At 38.9% G+C, this 26,595-nt stretch overlaps 1 protein-coding gene across 1 annotated transcript in view; it reads right to left on the bottom strand.

Moving 5' to 3' along the window:
• The window catches only part of LOC124157724, a 472,047-nt gene that overhangs the window by 330,075 nt on the left and 115,377 nt on the right, over positions 1-26,595 (bottom strand). The gene's annotated exons all lie outside the window — the stretch shown is intronic.

Below are 26,595 nucleotides of genomic sequence, written 5' to 3' on the forward strand. Positions count from 1 at the left end.
AAAAATGCACCAGATTTACAGTTATTTTTTAACAGCTACCTTCTTAATTAGGTAAGCCGTCTTCCCTTGTGTGGTCAAATGAAGTAATAGAGAATCATCTAATAGCAGGGTTATCAAAAGGGGGGGAGCAGGAAGTTATCATTATGTGATCTGATAAATTCAAAAGCTTGACTTAATGGGAAGACGTTGACTTGAAATGTCCTTAGAGAGATAAGGATACCCCGCTGCCGTGGAAAGCAAGGAAGACCCGTGGGAAGGGGGAAGCAGGTAACGACAAGGTAAGATAAGGAAACCGAGCGAAAAAAAGAGGGCGATCTGCAAGGGTGGAGGGAAGCAAACGACGCAAATGGTGGGAGTAGGTAATCATGGGAACAAGAAGGGCGGTGAACAGGAATGAGTTTTTTTTTGTATGCCACCGGTCCGCTAGCATTAAAGGAGAGGCAAGGGATCCAAGTCATGGCTTCCGATGCGGTCCGTGCCGTGTTTGTACGAGAAAAAAAAGTGATACCTGTTTGCTCTTCTTCTGAGAGGAATCCTTGAGGTCAATGGCGTGAGAAAAATAAATAAACTGCCGGACGTCCGGCGTTTCATCCCCGTGAAAGACGTACCTGCCTTGTGGCCATGAGGTCCTCTCTGGAGAAAGTCAAAGAGGACTCGATACGTTTCGCACAGTAACGTTTTCACCAACTTATCTTATGAATTAGGAACTTCAGTTTGATTAATAAAATCGATAAAAAATGCTGGCCATTCTCTTTCTTCCCTCAAGGACATTACAGGGTACATGAACCCGTACGAGTCAATGTATAAATATACTAACGCGTGAATGAACACTGAAATTCATCGTGTAACCATCCAATTTGTGCGAATGGATGTACAGGAAAAAGATTCTGTTATAATATGATTCATGCATTCGCACATGTTCGGTTCGTCCTCAAAAATCGATACTGTAATCAGGCCGGCATGGTTTCGTAGGTATTTATGTCTCGTTAAACCAAGGATTTTGAAATTGCCTATGGCTTCTAAAAAATTTAAAAATCATCGCAAAATCTTATGGAAAACGGATAGGAAGAGCAAAATTTCAAGATTACTCGAGAGAGAGAGATGTGTGGTAGTTTGTACTTGAAATATATGTGAGAAATGTGCGGTCCACCCTGAACGAGTTGAACGAATGGACCTGAACTCCAATGACGTCCCCACCTCATAAAAAGCAGGCAAAAATCTTATGAATTTTTACATTTTTTGCATTCAGAGAAAAATGTAAAATGAAAAAAAAACTTTTTTCGTAGGAACTAACCTTTCTCATCCACTCAATGGAATTCTTTTAATGAATTACGGTTTCAAGTAGGAATGGACGACCCCAGCGTTTATGACCAATTTTACTCCTACCGTTTACCTATAATGTCCATCCCACTTGACCGAAATTCAAATACTCGCATTATTGGCTATTGAATTAACAAAGACGGAAAAATCAACCCTCACCTTTTCCCGAGAAAAATAAACCATTCCCACAATTTGCGTCATGGCCTTCATAATGATTTCCTGACCATAACTTAAATCCTAACCGTTTACTTTCTTAAGTATTCAATGGTTTACGAGTGCACGTTGTGGAATGCTGATATGATGGATTCAAAACTAAACTTTGTTGTATTTCACACAGTGCGTATTAAAGGACTCAACCTGTTTCGATCTTTTCAGGTCATTATCAAGAGGTAAAAGGAATTTTTTTCCTCTTCATAATGACCTGAAAACGTCGAAACCGGTAGCATTCTTTAATAAATAAAGTGCGGAGTATGTCAAAGTAAATTTTTGAATCTATACTTAACTTTCACTAAGGTCTTTTTGCCACCTTCCTCCCCAACTTACGCTTTTGCATCACTCCTCCATACTATACCTTACCCTTCCCCTGATTGATCACATACCCGTATACATTTTGCTCGCTGTTTTTTATTTGACTTTATTATGACACTTAGTTGACAAAAATTGGGTCAAAATAACGAATATACCCTGGCTATTAACATAATTTTGGTGATAACACTAATGACTCAATCCTGAAAAATATTGCCTAATATTTTATGATCTGGTATAAGGGCATACCCACTCATTGAATTAGACTTTTATTTGAACTGAGTTAATTGTTATGTCTGGGAAATTATGTCATGTTCCTCTTTGGCGATAGGTAGTTTGGTCCATTCGTCCCGTGAATATGTAGAGTATTCATCTATTTAAAAGTGAAAGTGCTTTAAGGGAGCCAGTGAATCTTCTCCAGTGACTTTTGGCCTTGGTTGTCCTGTGGCTGTGCGTGAAGGAAGTAGCCGGGGGAAGTGCGGTTGACGTATGTGAGACGGAAATGAACGGGTGTCAGATGGCGCGATGGGTGTAATGAGTCTGTAATTAAGGCTGCCATTCCCTCCGCAACCTGTTCCCTCTTCTCTCCCTAAAACGCCCGTTCTCAGCTTGGAGAAAGTTCAAGCCTCCACGCCAAAGGCGTAGCTCCAAAGGCACGTCTCTCTCAGCGTCACGACTCCATCGTAGGATATCCTGTCGCAGTAAGGCTCAACTCGACAATCAACGGGGAAGATTAGTATTAAACGTGGGTGGCATAAATTCTAAGGCAGTTGTATAGACGCTGCTTATTGGCAAGTAATGGAGTTCACGGGGAAAAAAGCGAACGGATTCGATGACTTATATAACAATATTGAAAAATGTATCAATTACTTTTTGAAAGAGATTTTTCCTCAGCAGTAATAGATTCAAACTCTTTCCTTCTTGTCAGGTGAACTGAAGTAGAAATAAAAAATATATTCTTACCCCACGGAGAATTTTTGTTGCTCAATTTGTTTTCCCAATCATAATTTTTGATTTACTGAAAGATTAACTTAAGAAGAATAATTTTATAATTCATAAGTTTGAATATTTTTTAAAATATTAAGTATGAGATAAACAAGTGATTTGTAAACGATTTCACCAGTTATGTTTCGATGTTTGTTTTATCTGTAGTTTTCTCGAGTAAAAGACTATAATTTCCGATGCGTAATTTATGAAATAAATTTGAGCTATCTTTGGTTATGTACAACTGCAGGACATTGAAAAGTGTATAGAAATGACTGAAAATTACGCCCAGAAAAGTGTTAACTATGGTAGTCATGACTATGTGATAGTCTTTCCCAGAGCCATTCAATTTTAAATCAAAATTTATTTGTTAACATGTAATTAATTACGCGCTCATGAATGCTTTTCTTTTTCTTTTATTTTACAACTTTATTTATGTTCTATAATGTGATTATCTCTAACGGTTCGATAAATTCATTTAGTTTTTTAACTCTTTGGAATCATTTTACGTTTCAATTCGGTAGCAGTATAAGTTTGAGCAACACGAGTCGCGAAGTTTCTCCGAAACAGGGATGAACGTCTGGCTAAAGGTATTTTTTTTTTAACATTTGAAAATTGGACAGGCACGGAAATGCTTCAGAATCTTTGCAAAATCGCTATTCTCAAGTTTTCCGTTCAAGTTAAAATAAGGGGTACTTTTCCGAGGGGTGCAAAAATGTAGTGTCCAACTTTAGTTTCCAAAGTGAATCCCCATCGTACCCATCTTGTTAGTCCTTTTCCTTCCCTTCTTTTGAGGGCAATGTTTTGCCGCCCAAGTCTCAGTGCGTAAAATTGGCTTTTAAAACACCATTTTCTAGATTGATACTTTGAAGCTGGAAAAGTTGTATAGCCTCTTTTCACGCCGTCACGGCTCATTAGTCATGTTACTCACCATTTTGTCGTTTTTTAGGAAAATAGCCGCGCTAGGTTGGCGTGAATGGAACATCTTATGCTGGCGTCATTAATTGGGGAAAACTATCTTCGAAGATCAAAGCACGGCTTGGTGGTGTAACTGGTAGCACGCCTGACCGGCAATCGGGAGATCCGGGTTCGAATCCCGGCTAAGTCAAATGTTTTTTCATGGCGAACTTCATCCTTTGGTGTATTTAACTTTGCACCCGTGCGCGTGACTGCGTACAAAGTCACTTGTTCCTTCAGTGCTTTGAAAATCGTCGCCGCAGACCAGCGGAAAATAAGGGTTTTTCTCCCCGACAGTGGCTTAGTAAGCACGACCCTCGCCACATGTGCCACAGTGTGGACTTGTGACGTCAACATCTTGTTCGGTAAAACCCATCCCGAAGTTCGCTCTGAGAAGATGGCTTGGTGGTGTAACTGGTAGCACGCCTGACCGGCAATCGGGAGATCCGGGTTCGAATCCCGGCTAAGTCAAATATTTTTTCATGGCGAACTTCATCCTTTGGTGTATTTATCTTCGAAGAGCTGATCGAGGATTAATTGTAGTAAAAACGTTACTATAGTGTGGCATTTTTAAGCAAGCCACAGATGCTAATAATAGATATCTCTATGGGTGGCTTAACCGAAGGGTAGATTTGTACCTAAAGATACCCATTATTGTTAAAAGAAACATACCTTCAGGGGATTTATGACCTTTTTTCCTCGAAAATAATTGGTCTTTGCCATATTTTGGATTCCTCATTCTTTTGTTCTCGAATTCATTATGCCTTTGTTTTTTCATAGCCCCTATTTTATGGAATCCTTTGCTCGTACTCGTTTTGTGTGTTTTTCCAGCCATCCATAATATAAAGAGACCCAATTATGATCCCCTGAGGCATGATTTATCTTTTTTTATCGGTCGATCCTCCAACTTCTTTGTACACCCCTAGTCTTCTTTCCTCAAGCCTCTCTTTACTCGAAAATATTTTATTTTCTTATCATTTGTCTGTATGGTATGGTATGGTATTTGGAGGAGGCGACCGACAGCTGAGGTCATTTGCGCCATGAGGGAAGGGTATTGGTAGGAAGGGTGGAGAGAAACCCGGCGTCGGCATTAGCCTGCTCTTAACGAAAGGCGCCACGGGGGAACACGGCTTAACGTCCCATCCGACGGACGGAGTGTTGCGCTTGAAATGTCCTCCACACAACACTCAAGCAGGGATCGGGTAGTCTCTGAAAAGTCTACGCCACCGCCGGGATTTGAACCCGAGCCCGCTGGGTGGGAAGCCAACACACTGGCCACCACACCAAACCGGTCCCCCTTATCATTTGTCATTAGCATCACTAGTCTCCCGCATGTTTTCATTATCATTCTAAACCAAACTTTAAGTGAAGATCACGGATGACACAACTGGTTTTAGAAAAAGGTACTTATCACCTTATTTGAAGTCGCTTGGTGATTCAATTTTACTACTCGCTACAGTGTAGGCAGATGATCGTGAAGTACAGGGCATATTCGAAATGGCCGCTTTTCGTGTAATCACAAGATACTTGCTTATTTAGGTGCAGATAATGATATGAAAGCACGTGGCATCGGGCCTAATGTCATTTAGAGTCAATCAGTTATGATTGCGGAAGTGAGTTGCATCTGGTAGGGTGAAACCATACATGTTATAAGTTCCGGGCTATATTTTACCGTAGCCTACGTTATATACAAGGCCGTCCAACGTGAGCTGTAAACGGGCAGAATGAGCATGTCTGGAGTTAGTTCCAGTTGTCGCCGCTGGCGCTGTTTTGAGAACAAAATTCGTATGGGAATGAATGGCGAACATTTGAAACAGACGCGATTTTTGTCAAAATTAGTTCTCTTTTCGTGATTATGCTAACATTTACCATATTTATTTAATTTTGGCCTTTATTTTTTGGTATTTTTCACGGAATAATGTTTTCAAAATTATAGGCATTTCCGACAAAGTGATATTTTCCTAAACGCAGGTCCTGTTACAGTGTCCGTTTTCTTTTTAGCATAATTGTCCAGAAGTGGCCTCAAAAATTTTTTTTAATTTTACACGAAGCAATACCGGGTTTGTGCATTGCTTACAAGCAAATTCCTTCAGAAATCTTGGTAAAATGAATGTCAGTAATTGCTCTTCAAGTAGCTGGCGTTGCAGAAAGAGTATTGCCCGAATATAAAATTTTGCTGTCAAGCTTGCGCACTGCTTACACTGAGAAATATATAAATTTTTTGCTAGGATAACGATCTATCTATGGTCTATTCAAATGGTTCACTAATAACAGTGAGGGAGCACTTTTTTGACATGCGGCGAGAGGTTCCAGACACCCTATACATTCAGTTCTCTCCTCTGCGATTCGGACTAGGTAACCCGCCACGAAAGCTACTGCAGCTTCTCTCATATATATTTCAAATATATAAGCGATGGTCACTTGGGGAAATTTGTTAATAATAATTAATTAACTATCAAATAATTAATCAGTCGACAAACACTTTTTCAGTAACCTTACCTGGAATAGGTCTACTTAATATCTCGAGAAGATCTTCCGGTTGCGTTGCAGGAGTTTCATGGCCCTTAGAAATGCTATTGAGTTTCCTGATAAGCAACAGTGATTTGCCATCTTCAGTTTCATTTACTCTATCGCAGAGAGGTAGACAGTTTTGAAATTCAAGTTCTTGGCGTGTTTTCACTGTTTTCCTGCTGTCGGTAGAGTAACTTGACGTAGTCACTGGAAACAACTACTCCGTCAGATGTCAGTCTACGGTCAAGAAACTGATTTCTCGTGTTCTCAAGGGTGTGACTAAAATCGTAGCCAAGGAATAGAGGCCGAAATGGGGCCACAAGGCGCGCAATGGAATACTGTCTTCTGAATGAACGCAAATGAATCCTTTCTTCCACTCATCAATTCGAACATACTGGTGTTTACTCTTTGGCCATCTGTGAAAATTCCCACAAAAAATGTAATTTAACTAGTTCAATAGAGGAACACGTTTTGCTCAATTCCACCCAATTTTCTTACAATTTTACGGTGTTTCTTGCGGAAAAAAATGACGTGATACTTGCCAGGACCCCCCTCCCCTCCACGTGAGATTGGGTGAGAATCGGTTCGACCCCCTTTGCCCCTGAACGATTCACGCAATCAATGAGTACCCCTTACACATAGAGTGGTACGCATAGGCGGATCCAGGGGGGGGGGGCACAGGGGCACGTGCCCCCCCAGTACCTTTAAAATATGCTAGATTTTTAATACGGTCCCAATATCATTTCGTTTGTTTTGTATGACGAGGTATTCATGTGCCCCCCCACATGAATCCTGGATACGGCCTTGCTTGTGCCCCTCCCAGAAAGAAATCCTGGATCCGCCCCTGAATTGGTACGACAGTTTACATAACAAAATCCGAAAACAAGAAAAAACGGTTTTTTAACCCACAATGTCACACCTTGCTTTCTTTTCTTGTGGTATGCTTTCTTTCCTTTTATAGTGGTACGTCATGTAGTATATCGAAACCTGTTGCGTGAACGGCGGTGATATATCCATGAATTTGCCATGAGAAAATATTCCCCTGAACCGGGAAGGAATCGAGGCTGTGATCTTGGATTTCCAGGCCACTGAGCAGACTTTCTTTGATTCCCATGGCAATTGTTCCGAGGCTCATGGTACAAGATGAGAGTGGCGGATCTATGGGGAGGGGAGACGCTTAGGAGTCGTAACATACGCTATAGATAAAAATTGAAATTTTCATATGTCACTACTTTGACGTAAAGCAGTTAGCTAAATTTTCCGGTAAATTTACCAACTATAACGAGTCAAAATACAAATTATTTTTACCCATATAGGGCCTATTTTAACGCTTTGGAACTTATAAAACGATCTACTACACCTGCATAATATAGTGTCTTTTTCATCAAAGAATTAGTCTAAAACAGCCGTTTTTGAGTCTGGAAAATCCTTACTTTCAAAATCCCCGAACCCCTCTTCGCCTAGGGGGAAATTCCCGTGGTTGTATAGTAATTCACGAAGATAGGCCCCCCCACCTAGTTGGTGCATATCTATATCCGTCACTGCTAGATTTTAAACCCTTGTGGTTCGTCAAGGATGTCAACGCGGGAAAAAAGGACTTCAATGAAGCCGCAACCCAAGACTAGAGCTAGGGCATTGCAGGGGGGCGTGTGCCTCTGGCGAAGATTTCAGAGAGGGGAGCAGAAAATTTTGAAACATTTATTACAAAGTTTATTTAACTTTCATAATTAAATTAGTTATCCAAAATAATTAAAAATCATTTTAAACTAATATTAATAAAAGTTCTTCACAGCAAACATACGGCGAGTAATTTAAACTAACGCACCATAAAAAAATGGATTACAGAGGTATTATATTTTAGGGGTGGAAGAGAGAAAGGGATCACGGCAGGGATAGTGGCAAACTGATCGTTGCACCCCATGACAAAAGTCCTAGTTCTGGCCCCTTCATGACCGGTTATAAAGAGTCTCAATCCTGCCCTAAAGACGCGCATGGCGGTATGACCGCAGTTCGATTCCCGGTTCAGGAGATATTTTTCTCATGGCAATTCTTGTATATTTGATAAGTTTTGGTTAGTGAGTAATCATTTCCATCGAAAAATGTTTTGCAATAGGGCCCAAAATCAATGGCCTTAGGACTAATTTTCTCGAGACCTCGTTAAAATAAATATCCTCGCTTTTTCTCATACTTCATTATTTTCCCCTGCCAAACACCCTAAAGGTGTCTTGCTGAGTATTATGTAGATTTACAAGTATTAGAAAGAATTTAGAGCCTCTCTTAAGATAAAAATAACGTAATTTCATCAGTTCCGTTGCTATTTCCCGTAAGATCTCATGTAATTCATGTTCTCAAAAGAGCGCCTCTACCGGCCAAAGACTCAACTACGTGCGCTGTCCCAGCTTTTTCCCGACGTTGGACGGCCTTGTATATAACGTAGGCTACGATTTTACATATGCCAATTTTTTTTTTCTTTTCAAAGTATTTTTATCATTCTGATATTATGCTCACCACAGTATGAATGTTAGTATTTATTCGGGGCATGGTGTCACCATTCTTTCTATTATCTTCACAGTGAGGTCAGTGAAGGTGATTGTACTAATTTAATAGTCGCGTGTATTATTTTTTTTATTCTAAAAGTATCCTATCTGTGGAGTGGAATGCTGAAAAATAGATGGCGTAGCTGCATTGATTAGCTTTATCACTCTGTTTGACCCTAACAGTATCCATGAAAGGTAATTAAAAATGAGTTCTCTTGGTAAATATTTGTTTATCGTTTGTCTGCAGGCTACCTCTGTGCTCTATTAATTCAATTGAGGAAGTGAATTCAAGGTTTTGCAATAATGCTCTTAACTAGTTACACCTGTTACTTTCTTCGTATTTTGTGTGACATAGCAGTAAATGTAACAAAGCAAGTCATAAATAGTACGTAGAAAATATGTAATACCACTAATAATTACCAAAGTTCTCGAATGATTTACTGTAAGCCAATCTCGGTTATTCCATTTTTCTGCAGTATCTCCTCATAATCATTCTTGATATTTTCATATTATCTCATTGACAAATATTTGAACTAAATATGATTTTTCAATAATTTTTTTTCTTACTGCATTAGCGAAAGCAAAAAATGACAGTTCAGAACTTGAGTACAGAGTTGTATATTTTACTTTGCTCGTAAATGCTAGAATGTAAATTTCACACCTGTCACTGTGCATCCAGATTATATCCACTTTCAAAGTGGAAGTAGCTGATTGAGGCCGCTTCAAGCAAGGTTAGAGCTGCAGGCTATTGGAGGAAATGTCAAAATAATGATTTATGTTTTGAATGAGTGATAAGGCATCTCATGTGGGTCGTCCAAATTCAGAGAAGGGAATTAAAGGCTTTTTATAATATTTGAAACTAAATCACGGGGATAGAGTAAGTGGCAGGTAAGAAGATAAGCAGGAAGCATAGGGAAAATTTTGATTGAAACGAGAGTTATTTGGTCTTGAAAAAAAACTTACGCAAATATTATTCTGACATAGAATCATGATATAAATAAAGAGTTGTCATAAATCTATGAAGTCAATAGCGTATGTAGAATCTTCCTACTCTAATAAAATCATTCTAAAGCTGTAAGCGGATATGTAAGCTTTTATCTGAAATCTGTTTTCTTATCGTATTTGCCAAAAATAGGTAAAAAGAAGTATCAAGAACCTATATTATCATCGGTATTCGTTTCAGGACACCTCTTGGGCTGGTTCTCGACCAATATACCAATAGGTCGATAAAATGTGCAGCAATATATCGTTTGGCAGAAATGAGTTCAGTTGTATGTGATCGAATGTGGAAGGATTAAGCGAGCTATTTCAATCACATCCGGGACCGTGTAAAATCTTGTGCAGGCACTTTTCACGCGAATTTCCTACCACGCATCCCGTGGTCGTGGACGTCATAAATTTTCACTCTTCGCCTTCCTCACTTTTAAATCTGTAATGAGGATATGTCGGAGGTGGCCAGCGGGGGTAAGGGGGTGTGTAGGAATGAAAAATAAGGGAAGGATACCTCTCGAGTTGTTGGATGGAGAGAGGAATGGGATCCCAGATGCTCTCGACATTCGACTTGCTCCGAAATCTCAAATGTTATATTTCTTTCATCCAGCTTCCGGAGAAAAGCCTCTGAGTCGTCTTGTATTATACAAGGTCTCGCTCCGTCCCATTATAGCTGGCCGATTTTTTCCAATCCTCTCCACCCATCCTGTCTCCCATGCATTCTCTCACACTCTAACCACCCCTCGGCCTCATATCCCTTTCAGTTTCTCTTTCCTCGCCTGCCTTCTTGTGCAACTATTTCGCGTCTTACAAACAGCTTCATGCACTCGTGTATACAGATGAATTTACTGTACAATAATAAATGTTATCCTCACTGAAAGATATCCCATTTAAATGTTGCATGTGCCGCTAGACTTTCAGTCCCTTGACCGACCGATTTGTTCCATCAATAATTGATAAATAGATCACTCTCACGTATTTTAATAATGCGCAATAATAGATGTTATCTCCAATGAAAGATATTCCGTTGAAATGTAACATGTCCACCTAAACTTTAAGCCCCTTGATCGATAACAGTTTTGTTCCGTCAACACCAGATAAACAGATCACTCTCACAATTTAAATAAAATTAATAGCTTTTTTCGGGGGTTAAGTTCGTATTTTTCCCACCGCAAAAACTGCCATTCACTAAAGCTTGGCATGTTTTTTAAAAACATTTTGAAGCGCCCACTGGGCTAGGGACGAATAAAAATATTTATCAAAGTATGGCCACATCAATTCGTTGATATTGAAAAATCCCTCTCAGTTATTTATCCTTATCTGCCATTTATTCTTATATCCTTTCGCTTGCTACATTAAGCGTCTTGCTGACGCGATTTTTTAACAAAATATTTAATACCCGCCATGGTTAAGGTACCATTGACAATTGTCAGATGCTGACGCGCTCACTCCGCAAACTGTTCATAAGTATTAAAAAAATAAGTTCTTCTGTCAACGGGAGACAGAATGCTTTCACGAATGTTATTATTAATTGCTACGTACATTTTTATACAAGTTTGTTATATTTATACAAACTGGAATAAATTTTTAGATTTTTGCTAATTTATTTGAGTAACTTGAGGGTTTGAAATGAATTTTACCAGTGAAACTTTTGTTTTACAGTGTGATCACAGTAATTTTTTGATCTTGAAAAGTTTACTATGACTCTTTAAATTCCTAGATACGGCTTGATCCACTTCCTTAAGCATTCGGTAAAAATCTTATGTTTATCCTTTATATTGCTTGTAATGCAATGTATATCCTAAGCTTTATATTGCTTGTCATGCAATTAATTAAATTCAATATCCCATTATAGCCCTTAGTCATGTACGGCGGTGCTTTGCAATCGCAAGTGTCAGCAATATGTAAATTATTCATTTCTGGAAAAATTGATGTATCCTTGTGTATAATTTATAGACCATCTTAATTTAACACAGCTAAGTGAAGCTGTTGACGGAGACTAGAGACAGAACTATAACCGGTTATTTTCTTCTTCCCTATGAAACGAAAGCAACCTCATTATAAGGTAAATTTTCTCCGAGCAATATTTAATGATTTCAACGATATCAAATAAGCGTTTTTACCATTATAGATTTTTATGGGAGTGTCACCAGGACTTCCTACGACATGTAAAGGTATTCAGCGTTTTTAATAATATTAAATTTTGTGCGCCCAACTCCCTCGACGAAACGTACACGGCCGGGGAAGTTTAACCTGTAGATGTTTGGGGCTCGGCCTGCTATATTCCGTATGCTGATACATCCCTAGCAAGATTTATATCGATTCTGAATAGATATTTTTGCTTTAACAATGCACCAACTTGTCGCTGGAATTGGGCAGATAGAAGTTGAATCAGATCAAATAAATCGGTGTGCATAAGAAGTTGGTTCATTTGATTTCGCGGGTCTAACTTTCCAGAACTTTGGCATTGAAGGCGTCTTAACTTTTCCTTCATCTTCTGCTGAGGCGCCACCCTCTATAAACCTTTTGAGTCTAGACCCATTTTCCAATATCGCTTTCCACTCACTTCTTCGCGAATCTTTCTCCGAAAAACCTGTCTCGTAATCTAAATTTCTTCGAAAATTTCCAGCGGCTCAGTAGTTTTATTGCCTTAATACCATCATCATCGCTCAATATTTTCTTTTTGTAACGTTTTAGCTTCGAAATTTTCCTAAAGCCATCCAAATTTGAATTTCAAACGAACAAAATTCTTGGATAACAAGGAAGGTTCTACACAGCGGCAAAAAAATTGAAAATCAAGTTGATAAACGTAAATGAATCTGTTTAACTTAAAAGGTGGTACAATTCTTTTGGTTACCTTTTTATTCATGCCATTTCAAGGCTCCTTATTTATACAAAGTTATCTTTTAGTTGTACTGTGATCATGAAAAATGCATAATGCAGCAAATTCTTCGATATCAAGTGGAACTGTACTTTTTTATTTGCATGGCACTGGAAGTCTAACTAGAAGTCTATAGACCATGTCATAATCATATCACCATTATTCAAACATTGTGTAAAATATTTATTCTACCGTATCTGCAATTCCAAGCAGAATTTTACAATTTTACATGTGACACAGCAGTTTGTTTTAGGTTATTAATTTGAAAGGTGTAGCCAATTTTATAATCATATAGTACTTTTACAATTTTTCCCATACTAATCTCTATCAATGTAAAAACCTTGCCGGGAATTTTTTGAATTTAACAGAATGTAGTCATTGATTGCAATACTTTTTCCATGATAAGTCATCAATAAAAATACAAGGCCATGATAAGGCTTTTATATGTAAAAAATTACGTCTTTATCATTAAAGTAGCAGAGATAAGATATTGGCCCCAAAAAGACATTATGAGGAGCTCCAAATAATTGTGGGTGGTACGAATCAGCCGCGTCACAGCCTTGCCTCTGCGAGAATTGTCTCATAGGATCTGGATGAAGCTTTGCTTTAAGTCCGTTTGCTCTAATGGAATTGCGTACACAATGCCCAAAATTAAGCATTATAACATGGAAATTTGAGAAAGCAAATAAATTAGAGTTTTATAAATAGTTTCTTCGTCAAAACAAAGAAGTATTTAAAATGCAAGACAATAGATGTAACAGATAAATAGCAACCGTAGCGTAAATATCGCACGAAAATTTTTCCGTAAAGTCAATGGTCTGGTTTAATACTGGTATCCGAATATCTCTATATGAAATTATTCTAATGGGTGTATCTGTTTACGTGAACAGGATAAGAGTTACGAGAATAATATTAGACCTGCAATACATCATTGGACCACGCGCATGTGCTCGATTGTGAAGCTGCTCCTTTTAAATGGCTCCGTAAATGCATTTATGTTGCTCTCCGGCTGCTCCGGGAGAGGAAGCTGGGATAAAGCAACCATGCGTCCCTCCTGAACCGTTTCACTTGGCGGATACATCGCTCAAAAGCCACGAAACAACCGAGGGCAAACTGCATCCGTTTTCCGGGCCGCAGTCAAACGAACGGCTTGCCGAGATCCAGGAGAGCCTCACTTCCCGCGAAAATCAGGCGTCCAACCGGAGCGGGAGTTTAAGATGAAATCTAGTAGCGCTTTGGGTGAATTTGTTGGAGACGGAGTCAGAGGAAAGAGAGTGTAGAAATAAGTTTATTAAATGACTTCTGTTTGAGATTTTAAATGCTAAGGCTGAAGATTACCGAATTCTGTTATTTAATATTGGTTGTAAGTTGTTGATATAAGGTTAGCGGTATTGCTGGGAAGAAAAGGAAGACGCGAAGTTGCTTGAAGGAGTGAGACAAAAAATGTAATTTGAAGTAAATAAAAAGCTTTTTGGAAAAATGCAATCGTCTGACGTTATATCGGGTTTATATCACTCTTATTGTTTAAGAATTGCAATAATATTTTAAATATTTAAATTTTATGGTTAAATAACGATTTCGTGGATTCATAATCTAGAATAAAAAATAATTATTTGCAATATTGCACACAAGAATATTTTTTGTATTAAAAAAATTACGAACTATTGATATCGAAATACTTATTTGTTTTTATTTTTATTTTAATTTTGAGATACTATTGATGTGTAAAAATTTGCTTCCTGAAAAAATCTGAAATTCAACTTTTCAAAAACTTAAAAACTCTCACCAATAATACACTCTATCACGTAAAATTGATACTATAAATTATTAAATCAGCTCATACATTGGAGTAAGAATTCTATCTGTTAGGTCTTATGAAATCTTCCTTTTATTGGGAAAATTTAAGGACCTGGATAATATCACCTTATGTCGACTTTAATTTTTACCATCAAATGTTTCATACGTAAATACGTAAGTAGAAATTCAGCGGTATTGTGCATAATCTTTAGTAAATATAAAATGTTTACAACAACGAAGCAGTTTTTCGGAAAAGAAGTGAAGGTTTTGGATTCCTTGGTAATACTGCCCTATCAAGGTGAAATAGAAGTGAAATAACTGTCTTGCCACATAAATTTTATTTATTGGACGACACGGGTTTTTCTATAGAGAAGTGAAATCTGGTTCTATACCGGTAAATAATGATGATACTGATAATTTAAGGTGAATCTGCGGTTTCGATAATTGAGTCAAGAAAATTAAATGACTTTTGCGTAATATTATTCTAAGTTTTATATCGAGCATTCCACGAGTGTCTTAGAACTAAGTTATCTGAAGCTAGGAATATGAATGATTAAACATAATCTGTATCATGGCCTTCCATTTACTGGTAGGACACAGCTACTATCGAGACATTGAGTTCAATTCAATCGCGGTCAGCATCACATTGTTGGGCTACTACCCATACCTGAAAATGGCTTGCTGAGGTCAAAACCCAGAGGTGAGCGAGTTTAAAACTAATAAATGGCTCTCATCTCCTGCCATGGATATTGAGAGAATCTGAGGATTTATCATCTGCTTTAGTAAGCTTTGGCTTCCCAGTTTCAACGTGAAAAATTTTCAAGTTTAGAACATGTGTAATTTCCATATTAAAATTAAAGATTCCGTTATAAATTGATTATTAATGGTTACAAGATAATTGATGTGGAAAAATTATTCACGCTAAAACTCTCAAAATGCTTCCAAACAGCCGCATTGAGTTGGTGATAGCTGGCTTGAAAATCTAATTGAAGAAAACGGAAGCGTGGCTGCATAATTTCGAGATTCCTGTGGCATTAAAAATTGAAATTCCATTATATGTATTTTAATTAGCAAATATTAAATTGACATAAGGCTATACTATCCAGATCGTTGAAATTAAATTAAAAGTGCATTCCTCTTCAGGAAATATGTCACGGGAAAATGGTCCTTCAGGTTGTAAAATTGAGGGTATTGATTTTGTTGTGCACTATCGTAATTCTTATGATTTCTGAGAATAAAATAAGTCCGAGCATATGGGTAATGCCGAAATTCTGTCTTCAAGTCTGTAAATAAGGATAAAATGATGTTCCCTGAAAAGGCCGGAGCGTGAGGGTGGAATAAATGTCGGAAAAAAGTGGCTCAGGGCACACTCTTTCACCATCTGTCCTCTTTTTTTCTCTTTCCTGTATCCTTCTGTCTCCCTCTGTCACCTTCAAAAGACAGCACGTCCGCACTCGTCGACTTCCAAAAAGTGAGTGGAGTTGGAGGAGGTGTAGATACATATGTGCGTGTGTTATGTACTTATATTCATGCATTTTATATATGAACGTGTACACATGTGTATCTCTGCGAAAGAAAAAACGAAATAAAAAAGAATAAATCACCTGCTCCCTTTCCTATACCGCTGCTTCACCCTTTTACCACCTCCTCGGCTCAGAATCCATGCCAGCCTGCCTACTTCGGTTGGCGACAAAACCCACCGAACTAACGCCTCTTACATCCCCCAAGAAAATCCTCAGCCGATACCCTTACACCACCATGAGTGTGTGCGGAAAGAAAGATATAATTCTTCTCCTTCTGCACCCTTGACCCACATAACCGCCTCCATTACCATTTCCTCCCTGTCCCCTACTCATGATCACATATGCGGATGACGGCATACGCCATGCAGGGTTACTTTGGGGGTTTTGCCTAGGTTAAAAAGGAAAAAAAAGAAGCCACTCATTAAATGGCTTGTCTACTATGTGACCGAGGAGACTTATTAGATCACGGGCACGTTGCGGTAGCATCGAAGAGACTTGCGGTCGGAAACCCTGGCAAAAAAAATAGATCAGGAGTTGATCTCTGTCCTGCTTTCAAGTATATCACGGAGTGAAACACGAGGATAATGTACAATGATTCAATGACAGTGATGGGATGATAGGTGAATGCATTTGCGTCACCCAGGAAACGACAAGAGACGTAATGAGTTGGATAGGGAACTTGGGGAAATGAAAGTCAAGTATAGAATGACATGGAGATGACAGGTATGGGTTGAGGGTACGATTAAAGGCGAGGATTAGTGGCAGCATCAGTGGGACTAGGGAATTTTGCGGCTCAGTGAAAGAGTATGTGAATATGAGACCGATGACCCGTATGACCATTTATTAGGCTTCCCGGAAAACTAAGTTCAGAGACAGATGTGGTGGAATTTTGCTGATGAGTAATTTACGCTTCGTGTTTCCCTCGAAAACCTGACCTAAAGTATATCTACGCATCTATTAGGAGAATCCAATGTGTCTGTTACTTGAATGGAGTTAGTGTTGCGTTATTAATTTCGATAGTACCTCAAAAGTGGTTTCGGAAGTACCTCAAATTCAACTATGAAAACTTTGTCATACGTCTGTAATGTGTACTTATTAATTATTTTTAAAGATTAAACGATATTTCAGAGGGAGTTTTGTTTATGCTGTTTTTAATCTTGAAAATTGAAATTCACTTGCGAAACTGCTGAAATATTCAATTGTATGCATTTTATATTTGTAGCGCCAATATATTGTTAATCAGTACACATATGAAAAATCGGTCCGTGACAGTGTTTTACCATAACCTTTTTCTAAACATATCTTTTCTTGTTACGTTTACTCAATAAATATCTAGTCTTGCTATCAAATATTATGCACTTTAAAATTTTATCGAAAGAAGTTAAGAAAAACTTCCTCCTAACAGAGTCGTTTTTTGTTATATGTAGAAAAGATCTTTTCCAGATGATCACTTCGTACCACTGTACGTAGATAAAAAGTGTTTGTAAAATAAGGAAGTTTAAGAATGACTTTAAAATAAGCTCCTGAAAAATTAAATGGCTAATGAAACAAATCCACGATAAGTATTTGCTATGAAGGGGGTTTCATTTTTTTTCGTCTAATTTTCGATTTTTTTAAATTATCAATATGCTATAAAATCCACTTGCGTCCAACTGACCAACTGACAGACTCGTTCCAAAGTTAGCGGTGAAAGACACGAGATACAACAAAAAATTATATGATCGGCCCTATATAACCACCTGAAATCCGAGGAAAAAAATGTCAAAATGTCTAGTGGGACATGCTCCCAACGTTTCTCGTTGTGCTTCAAGCATATAATTTAGACTCTGTCAGACTAATGGAAAATGTATTTTATTTCTTTGGTGGTTCCATAAAAAAATCGTTGTTTCTTAGTGAAAATTTATTTCCATATATTAATCTATAAACTATAACCTCGTTTTACGAGTTAAAGTGGAATTATTGCTTATTTTTATACAAGCCATTTGAAGAAAACGATCCTTAAAAACAAACGGTAGGCAAAAATTGTAAGAACTGGAAGAGTCACCTGGGCGAAAGCGAGTAAAAATTATGCACACTTAATTCCTATTCCGTTAGAAGAAAAATAGGTACACACAATAGTTACTACTATTTTATAGTTATATTAGAGTTTTCAGGACATCCTACAATGTGGAGATACCGTGGTAGCCGGGTAGGTAGATAACTTTGCCTCTGTCTGAAAATCCTGAGTTCCAATCCAGTGTGAAGTCCTCGGGATCCCCAAATCCAAAACTCGTTTAAGTGCGAAGTGGACAAGGGATAGAAACTGGCCCTCTACCCTGAATGCGTGTCAATTGTGTGCCTGTGGCTTAGACTGGGATGAGCTCTATCCTAACATGCTCCAACCAACCATAGGTTGAATCTCTGGGTGAGCTGGGTGAGGTGAATACAACGTGGACCGAAACCGCTGCATAGCCTGTAGAAAAGATTTTAATGGAGAATTATGCTCAAAGGAACTGGTTTTATTTTTCATGAAGTATAATGATGTCTAAGTTCTAGCAACACTTTGCATTAAAAAGAAGAACTTTCACATTTGCTAATTATTAATGTGAAAGTAAAAAGTTCTTCTTCTTAATGTTAATTATGAATCGCTTTCACCAAGTTGCGCCTCAAACAATCAATTCTAACAACACGTAAATCAAATTCGGCCGGTTTGAAACAGGCATCTTAAACAAAGCGTAATGGCATTTAAAAAAAATTATAATATAAACAAAACACAACTCTTTGTTTGCAAATGAATGCTTTTTTCCAACTTTATGAACTTTTGGATTTCATTTTCAATGTGCAAGTAACAAATATTAATCGTTTTTTTATCTCCTGAAAATCTGCTAATTTTGAGATACGTTTTATTATAACCTTTCCATCAATAAGCTCTTATTCATCAAGGTGAACTTTTAGGACCACTTCCTGTTTTTGCGTTCGGGGAACAGCAGGAAGGTTCGAGGAATCGCAGGTTGAGGTGAATACTGTTGACTAGTGGGAGAGAGAGAAAGAGAGAGGAAAAGGCTCTTGCGGGAGGGAAGGAAAGGGAAGAATATTTAAAAGAGATGAGGGATGAAAAGGAAGAGGAAGAAGAGGTAGATGGGAGTTACACTCCGAAGCGTAGTGGAGGGTGGTGGAAAAGGTGTGAGTAGGTTGTGAAGGCTGAGGAAAGTATGGTTGACGGTAAAGTAAGGGGACTATAGAATGGGGGAAGAGGGAGGTGGGCTTTCAAGGACTGGGGGTCCGGGGAGAGGAGGGGTAGTCCGCGGTTGTTGGGAGCGAGGAAGGATGCCAGTATGGTTCAACTCTTTACCTGGAGAGGGGAGAGAGGGAAAGATGGCGGCCATAATGGAGGACATGGCGGTGAATTCAAATGAGGAGCGGTTGCATGCCTTTAGGTGGAATTAAGAGAGAAGCCAAATTACGGAGGGACGGGGGAAACGGATGGAAATAAACGCCAAATGTAACAGGGAAAGAGGATTGAATGTGAAATTCTGCATTCATTCATTACAAAGAGGAAAACCTTTCCAAACTCATATGAATAAAATTCAAAAGCTACAGATACTCTATTAAAACATTATAGCCGTTACTAACAACCGCATGAGTGAAAGAATTTGCTAAATATATTTTCAAATTTTTATTCCTTCTATAAGGTATAGATACTTTTTTAAGTAGGTATTGGTAATTTATCTAGAAACATACCTGTACTTAATCCATCCTTTAAAGATCTAATCTAAAATGTACACTTAGGTAAAATAAAACAATTTATATGGAGCTCATTTTAGCAACGCTACAATTGTTATACTGACAAGGAATTTAGACGGTCCATGCATTTATAATTTCCTATAATAAACCGATTCTTTGGATCATAGCCCAATTTGGTAATCCTTTTTCACATAGTTTCTCACTAAATAATAGCATGTGGATTATACTACTTAAAACCAACCAGTTTCCTTGAAAATATTTAAAAAATAGAACAGAATACAATAATGCGCGCTGGAGTCAAAGAGAGAAGATCATATAAATGAAATTCCACACATGGAAAATTTTCGGGTCGAAGGCTCATAGGAACTACTATTTGCTTTAAATCCCTTGCTTGGCAAAGCAGTTATAGATGTAAAGAAATATAGATAATTTAAATGATAAAGGGTATGGAAAATTATTTTAGGTGTTTTTCTTGTCTACTTAATGTCAAGAATACACAGAAATTATACACGCTCGGGTATCCTTCTTGAAAGACTCAAGTTCGGTACAATCATCGAAGTCCTCAAGGAAACTGGGTTTCTTCCTTGAGACGTGTGCATGGTTCCGACAACGAAGCCCGAATCTCTGCTGCATTGCTCACTGTACACCCTGAAATTGTGATTCAGTACATCGTTGCTGTACATCCAGGGTAAAGCCTTCGGTTATCCTTAAGCAAAATTCCTCAAATGTGAGGTGGCCCAGGGAAATGAACTTCCCTCTCGCCCTGATGTGTGAAAATTCACATGCCTGTGGCTTAGCCTCGGTTGAGCTCTACTCCAACCTTTATCGTTATAAAATTTAGATTCTCCGAATGATATCCGAGTGAGTAAGTTTTGTTTCAGTTATCACGGGAAGTAAAAGTTAAAAAGGGGAGAATGGCTTCCAAACACTGTATAAATATCTTACATGAATTCCTGGTTTGATCAACCAAAAATATTGGAAATTCTCTGAGCGATCTTGAAGAATAAGGTATAAGTTGGTATTCTTTCTGATGCATGCTAACTGCCTCTATTCATTTCTCCATGGTTCGTTAAAATCCACTCCATTGATATAGAGAGATATGGTGGTTTGTGCGTAAAGTACGTTTGGAGACCTAACATTCATTTTGAATATGAGTAATTTGCTGAAATAACTCATGGAGCGAAGAATAAATAGGTGTAACGTTTGATATTTGAATACTGCTGTTGATCACATTAAGGAGCTGCTGATTGGAGATGACAGTTTGAGGGATGAGGGTGAGTTTGGGTTGCTGAGGAGAGAAAGGAAGGGAAAGCTGCTCGGAGTGAGACAAAAAAGAAAAGTGCACCTAAAAAAACAAAGAAGATTTGGAAAAAAGCAAACGTCTGACGTTACATAGGAATAAAATCTGTACTAGAAAATATTCAAGTCATTAAAAAAAAGTTGGTGGTTTTCGGCGATACTTAGTGGAATTTGCTGAACATCATCTTCTGGCTACGTTAACCATCGAAACCATGTCTTATTTTAATAAGAAATTCAGTGGAAAAACATTCAAGTTATTTCTTGAGGCAGGTATTTTTCCCATACTGGCCCTCCGTGAGACGGTAAAAGGAGCGGGAAATTTCCTCTCACTCCATTGGTGGCACCGAGAGAGATCACGTTTGCGAAGGTAAAGAGGCGAGGGACGTCCCATCACGATACTACGAGAACGAAGTGCACGGAGTCACCAGGCGCAGCTCAGGATAGGCTGACTCGCGTGTTGGCGCACTCCGTGTGACCTTCAGAGAGTCCTCAGCTTATTAGGACTCGAAGGAATTATGCGCTCCCTGCCAGAGGGAGGGACGATGAGATGAAGAATTTACGAGGCTCTGTATCTGCGCACGCGTCACAGATTGGGATCGCCTGATTTTCTATGCTCACTCGCAGACTATCGCCAAATTTATGCATTTCTGTGGCTCTCCAGCGGCGAGATGGATACAAAAAGAATGGCTTTTAAGTTAACATCTGAGATTGCTGAATAAGACCAAGGGTACCCAGAGGGAAAATGGAAGATTCAAGGTAATGGGTTAAAACAGTTTCACATCGTGAGAGTACCCTAGTAAGGGTATGGCCGTAAAATATAATTTCCAATCAGTCTTGTGCATCAGAATGGCTGAAGTAATGGAAAAAGTCGACTCACCAAAAATACTGGAAAATTTTACTGAGAAACGAAAGCTCACATTTGCAATTTTATCGGTTCACGTAACATCTTTCCATCCAACGCTAAAAATAAAATATTCTAATGGCAAAGTGGAGTAGCTTGCACAAAAAATGTCATCTACATAAATCTTATAGTTCTTTAAGTACAGTATAGGTCTGCCTGCCTGGTCAAAATTTTGCAATCGATTTTTCGACCACTTTCCGATCAGCTAGAGCGCTGAGTTTTCGGGATACTCAGAACCGGATAGGAGTCTAGTGTTTTAACACGTTTACCATGATCGGAACCAGTGCGGTAGCCAGGAATTTCGGCCAGGGGGTGGGGGTCCAAAAACAGGGGGGGAAATTTTTGAGAAACAGGTTACTAAGTAGAGGGTTTTAAAGTAATTTTTATACTTTTCATGACCGAAATAACTTCATTTGTCGAATAAATCTTTTGTAACTTCATGATTTTTCAATATTTTGCTTTCTTCTATGAAGGAAAGCAATTGTGTTTTTATATTTCTGGGGGAGGAGGGTTCCGGACCAACCGGACCTCCCCCCACGCTACGCCACTGATCGGAACAGTATCTCGAATAATATGCTGAAATGAAAATAAAATTTGGAGGTTAGTTCCAACAATGGCCACCAAAAACCAATGGAGGCCCTTCAATCATTACAGACGCAACGCTATATCTTCAAAACGCAGCCCATCTGTCACGTTAAGGAACTCTTGAACGGGAGGCCTGGGAATGATACACTAGTGCATCCATTTTTTCCCTCATATTTTTGTTTATAGTTGACAGAGGCCTGCGATTAACTATTCCTCTTCCGATTTTCCCTGAAAATATTATTTTTCTGCGAAATGTTTTTGTCTTCGCAAATGATTTCTACACCCTCTAGGCCATTATCTCTCCAAGTGGATGCTTCGTTTACTACCCTATGGTCCACATTACAGTTACTGGACGCTCCGATCGCCTTCTTTCGCCGCTTGAGCAACTCTTTGTCCACTCTGCGACACACTCTTCGTTGACCTTATGCTATATTTTTTTCAGTGTAAGTGAGAAGAAAAAAACGCTGTAATAATGACAGCATTTACAATAAATTTTATAAAACAAGGTTTTTACCATGAATTAAAAAGAAATATATAATAATGTAAGTCTGGCAAAAGCTCTGAATAAATTGCTTCATATACAACGAAAACCGTAGGACGGAACAAACTGATAACTACGATGAGGTATTTTGAGAATACATTACAACATATGAAGCATAAACTAAATGCGCCCAACGTTTTCCTTCGAATATGAAGCCATTATCCATGCTTCTTGTCAGGCTCAAAGTAAAATTATTTGCAATATATTTTTAACCTAAATATTTGGCTCACTATTTATTTATTATTTTATTTATCTTCATCACCCCGAAAACAGCTCACTGAAGGCCTTTTCAATCGGGAGAAATAACGTTTAGCAATGACTATCACAAACAACCATGCCCTGGATAGGTACAAGCTCTCCAGGCGGGACTCGAACCCGCGACCTTCGATTTGGCAGGCGAGGAATTTACCCCGCTGCCACCGGGGCCGGCCGGCACTGCATAAATAGATTATATTTGTATGGATAATTACGAAAAACTAAGGATCATATATCAGCTAATGATGTGGTGGACATAATTCGAATTAAAATCTCTTAGAGCCCTTTAGACTCTCGATTTACTGAGACAAAACCAATAACATCACCCATAGGATTCAATCTTATTTTCCAGCAGAAGGGACCCGTGAACTACAAAGAGGCCTCGTTCAACCATTTCTGAAAGGGTGCTGTCCCAGCCCTGTCCTTGCCGCACTGGAGAGAGAAAGGCCACTTTAAGACTCCCACCCTCAAATCGTAAAGCTCGAGATAAACAATAGTTCCGGATGGAAAAGACAATCTCCCCTTTGCGCGTGCCGGCTGAACGTCTCAGCCTCAAGGAAGGGCTAACCGAAGACCGAGAAGGCGGAATCAAAAGCGCTCTAGTCTGGAGGCGAGAGCAGGCATAAAGAAGAGCAAGAAGTGGCATATTTCGTGCCTTGATTGAAATCAAGGTGTCCTCCCTTCCATATTAATCATTAAAAGGCACGCCTCAAGAATGGAAAGGGAGATGAAATCAAGCCGTATAATGAAAGAGGATGGAGGATAGAATACTAGAAAAGAAATGGTAGAAGAGAGTCAGGTGGGTTAGACCTGGGAAGGTATGGTTCCCACTTGGGCCTGGGAAATCCGGAAAAGAGATGAAGGGAACCACCTCTGAATCCTTCTCCGTGGTATTTTTAAATTAATTCGTAGCAGCGTGAGGGGCAGAATATGGAGAAGGGTGAGAGAAAGGCGTAGGGGTCTCCACGACCCCCTGCTAGTCTTTTTCCCCCCTCTCTCTCTCTCACTCTCCTACCCTTTCTGCGTCCTCGGGGCAAAATGAGATTGGAAGGGAAGAAGAAAAGGGTTCCCCGGGATGCTTAATCCGTGTCTTGGGCTGGCCATTGTTGTCTCCCACGTCGTCGTGGTGCAGAATGCTTTGTGCGGGGGTAAAGGGGAGGGTGAGGAGGGAGATTGGCAGTCTCTGGGATGAGAGCACTTCACCTCACCTCAATCATACACGCACGGGGCCCGCAAATCTCCGAGTGCTGTGTGAGGGTTCATCATCAGTGGCGTGCCTTGCGCTACTATGTTATAATTACGGACTAACGAAGGGAGCATGCATCTTGAAAGAAATGGGCTCGCAGCGATAGAGAAAGATAGGCATTGCAGGTAACACATGGAGAACAATGCGCTCTAGGTTTTTCCATTTCGACACTTATTCCTGAGCGACACCTTTTTGTCTGTTTTATGTAGTAAATAAACCGATGAGGGTATTTTTACAGTCGATGCCCGAGTCACACCAGGAATTAAACGAGAAAGCTACAGAGATGAGAAATTTTCTTGATTCAGCCATTGCAGGCTGGCCTTTTTTCAGGGATGCTTAGGTTTATTTTGATTCCGGAGTATTCTTAATCAAATAAATTCCACGCCTCCTAACTTTCATCAATATCAAGGTTTGAATCACCAGAATGAATTAAAAAGGAAAAAAAAACACGATTCATTTAATCGCCTATGCCCTGAAGATATAGAGGATAATATGTAGAAAATACAAATGAAAACATGTCCTACGACCTACAGAGAGATGGCTACGGGTGTTGCTCAATTAAGTCATGCAATCGATGAAAAACGAGAGATTTAACTAGAATGTAAAATGTCGATACAATTATTATTGACGTCTATTTACCTAACTGATCTCACTTCGGCAGGAAGCATAATTAAGAATATTATTGGGAATTTCGCAACTTCGAGACTTTGAGCCACAATTATACTAAGGGATTAAGGCATAACACACACTCCTACCACCGTATTTGAAGGTACGGCTTGGAATTCGCCTCAGGATACCTCCGGTCCAAGAAAGAAGTAGAAAGTAAGGCACCCTTGCATAAACCCTTTAATTTTGTCTAAAGTCTATAGTGTATATGAGCGTATAATGTATAAAGTATCTAAAAGGTAAACCCTATCTCTTTTATATTCCGCGGGCAAGTTCAATTGTGTACCTCTAATTTTTCGGAGAAATACTAATCTTTACTTTTATGCAGTACTATGAGATGCACTCCATGAGTATCATATCATCTAACAGATAAAATGTTATGCCTTAGCTCCTTGATTGCCTTTATTTCATTGCGGACTTAAATCTCCAGCTCTATTTCTTTCTATCGTGGGTGATTTGCCTTTACTGTGGTTCACCTACCCAAAAACCAAAATCAGAATGTTCCTGATCTTTTACAATTTGAGGCTAGTAAGTAAGACCCATCTGCATATTCTTCTATTTGTTCCATTCTTGCTTTTTTGCATTATTCAAAATACCAGAAACGTCAGAGGCCAACATGTTATATGTGATATATTGCAAACTGATTGGCGCCAATGATTCTACAAAATTGTCAGGGGAGAGGCATTAAAAATCAGACGGAATTTTAAAGCTTTCATGGTCGTCCCAAAGGGTTCACAAAACATTTGAAATAAAGACCAGATAAAAGAGTATGTTACTATGTTTGAAACTTGAATAATCAGTAAAATAAATTTCGGCGAAGTTTTATCTATGCTTTATAAAATCCTATAGCACCATCCTAAATCGTTATTTCCTCCGTGATACTCCGGGAGACCTAATGAAATTCGTATTTCCAAGGCAATAGGGCGTGGTTTTAGAAATGGGTGGTGCCTGCTCACCAGGCTTCGTGGGGAGATAATGGAGTTGGGTTTTGGACGAATAACCAGAATAGATATCCTGTCCGAGTGCACTCAGAACGTCACCAACATAACAGTGGTACCGGAGAAACACACAACGCCTGACTCGGAGAGCAATATCGCATTAGAAAACAGACGGGTCGTCTTAGAAACAGATTTTCCCCACTGTGGAGGAGATTGTCACGCGAGACTCCACGGATATCGGTCGCGCTATCGGTGCAAATGTCGTTGATGTTGCCTCAACTGCGCTGAAGAGATTCTGATCCATTGATATGGCCCGTTTTTCACGGAATGAGATGTAAAAGTTTCTTTTTGGGCTTCTTGACGCACTATAAATCTTTGGATGCCTCCAAGATTAGCATATAAATCTTACCACATCA

Source organism: Ischnura elegans, chromosome 4 (genome assembly GCF_921293095.1).
Source record: "Ischnura elegans chromosome 4, ioIscEleg1.1, whole genome shotgun sequence".
Lineage (NCBI taxonomy): Eukaryota > Metazoa > Arthropoda > Insecta > Odonata > Coenagrionidae > Ischnura > Ischnura elegans.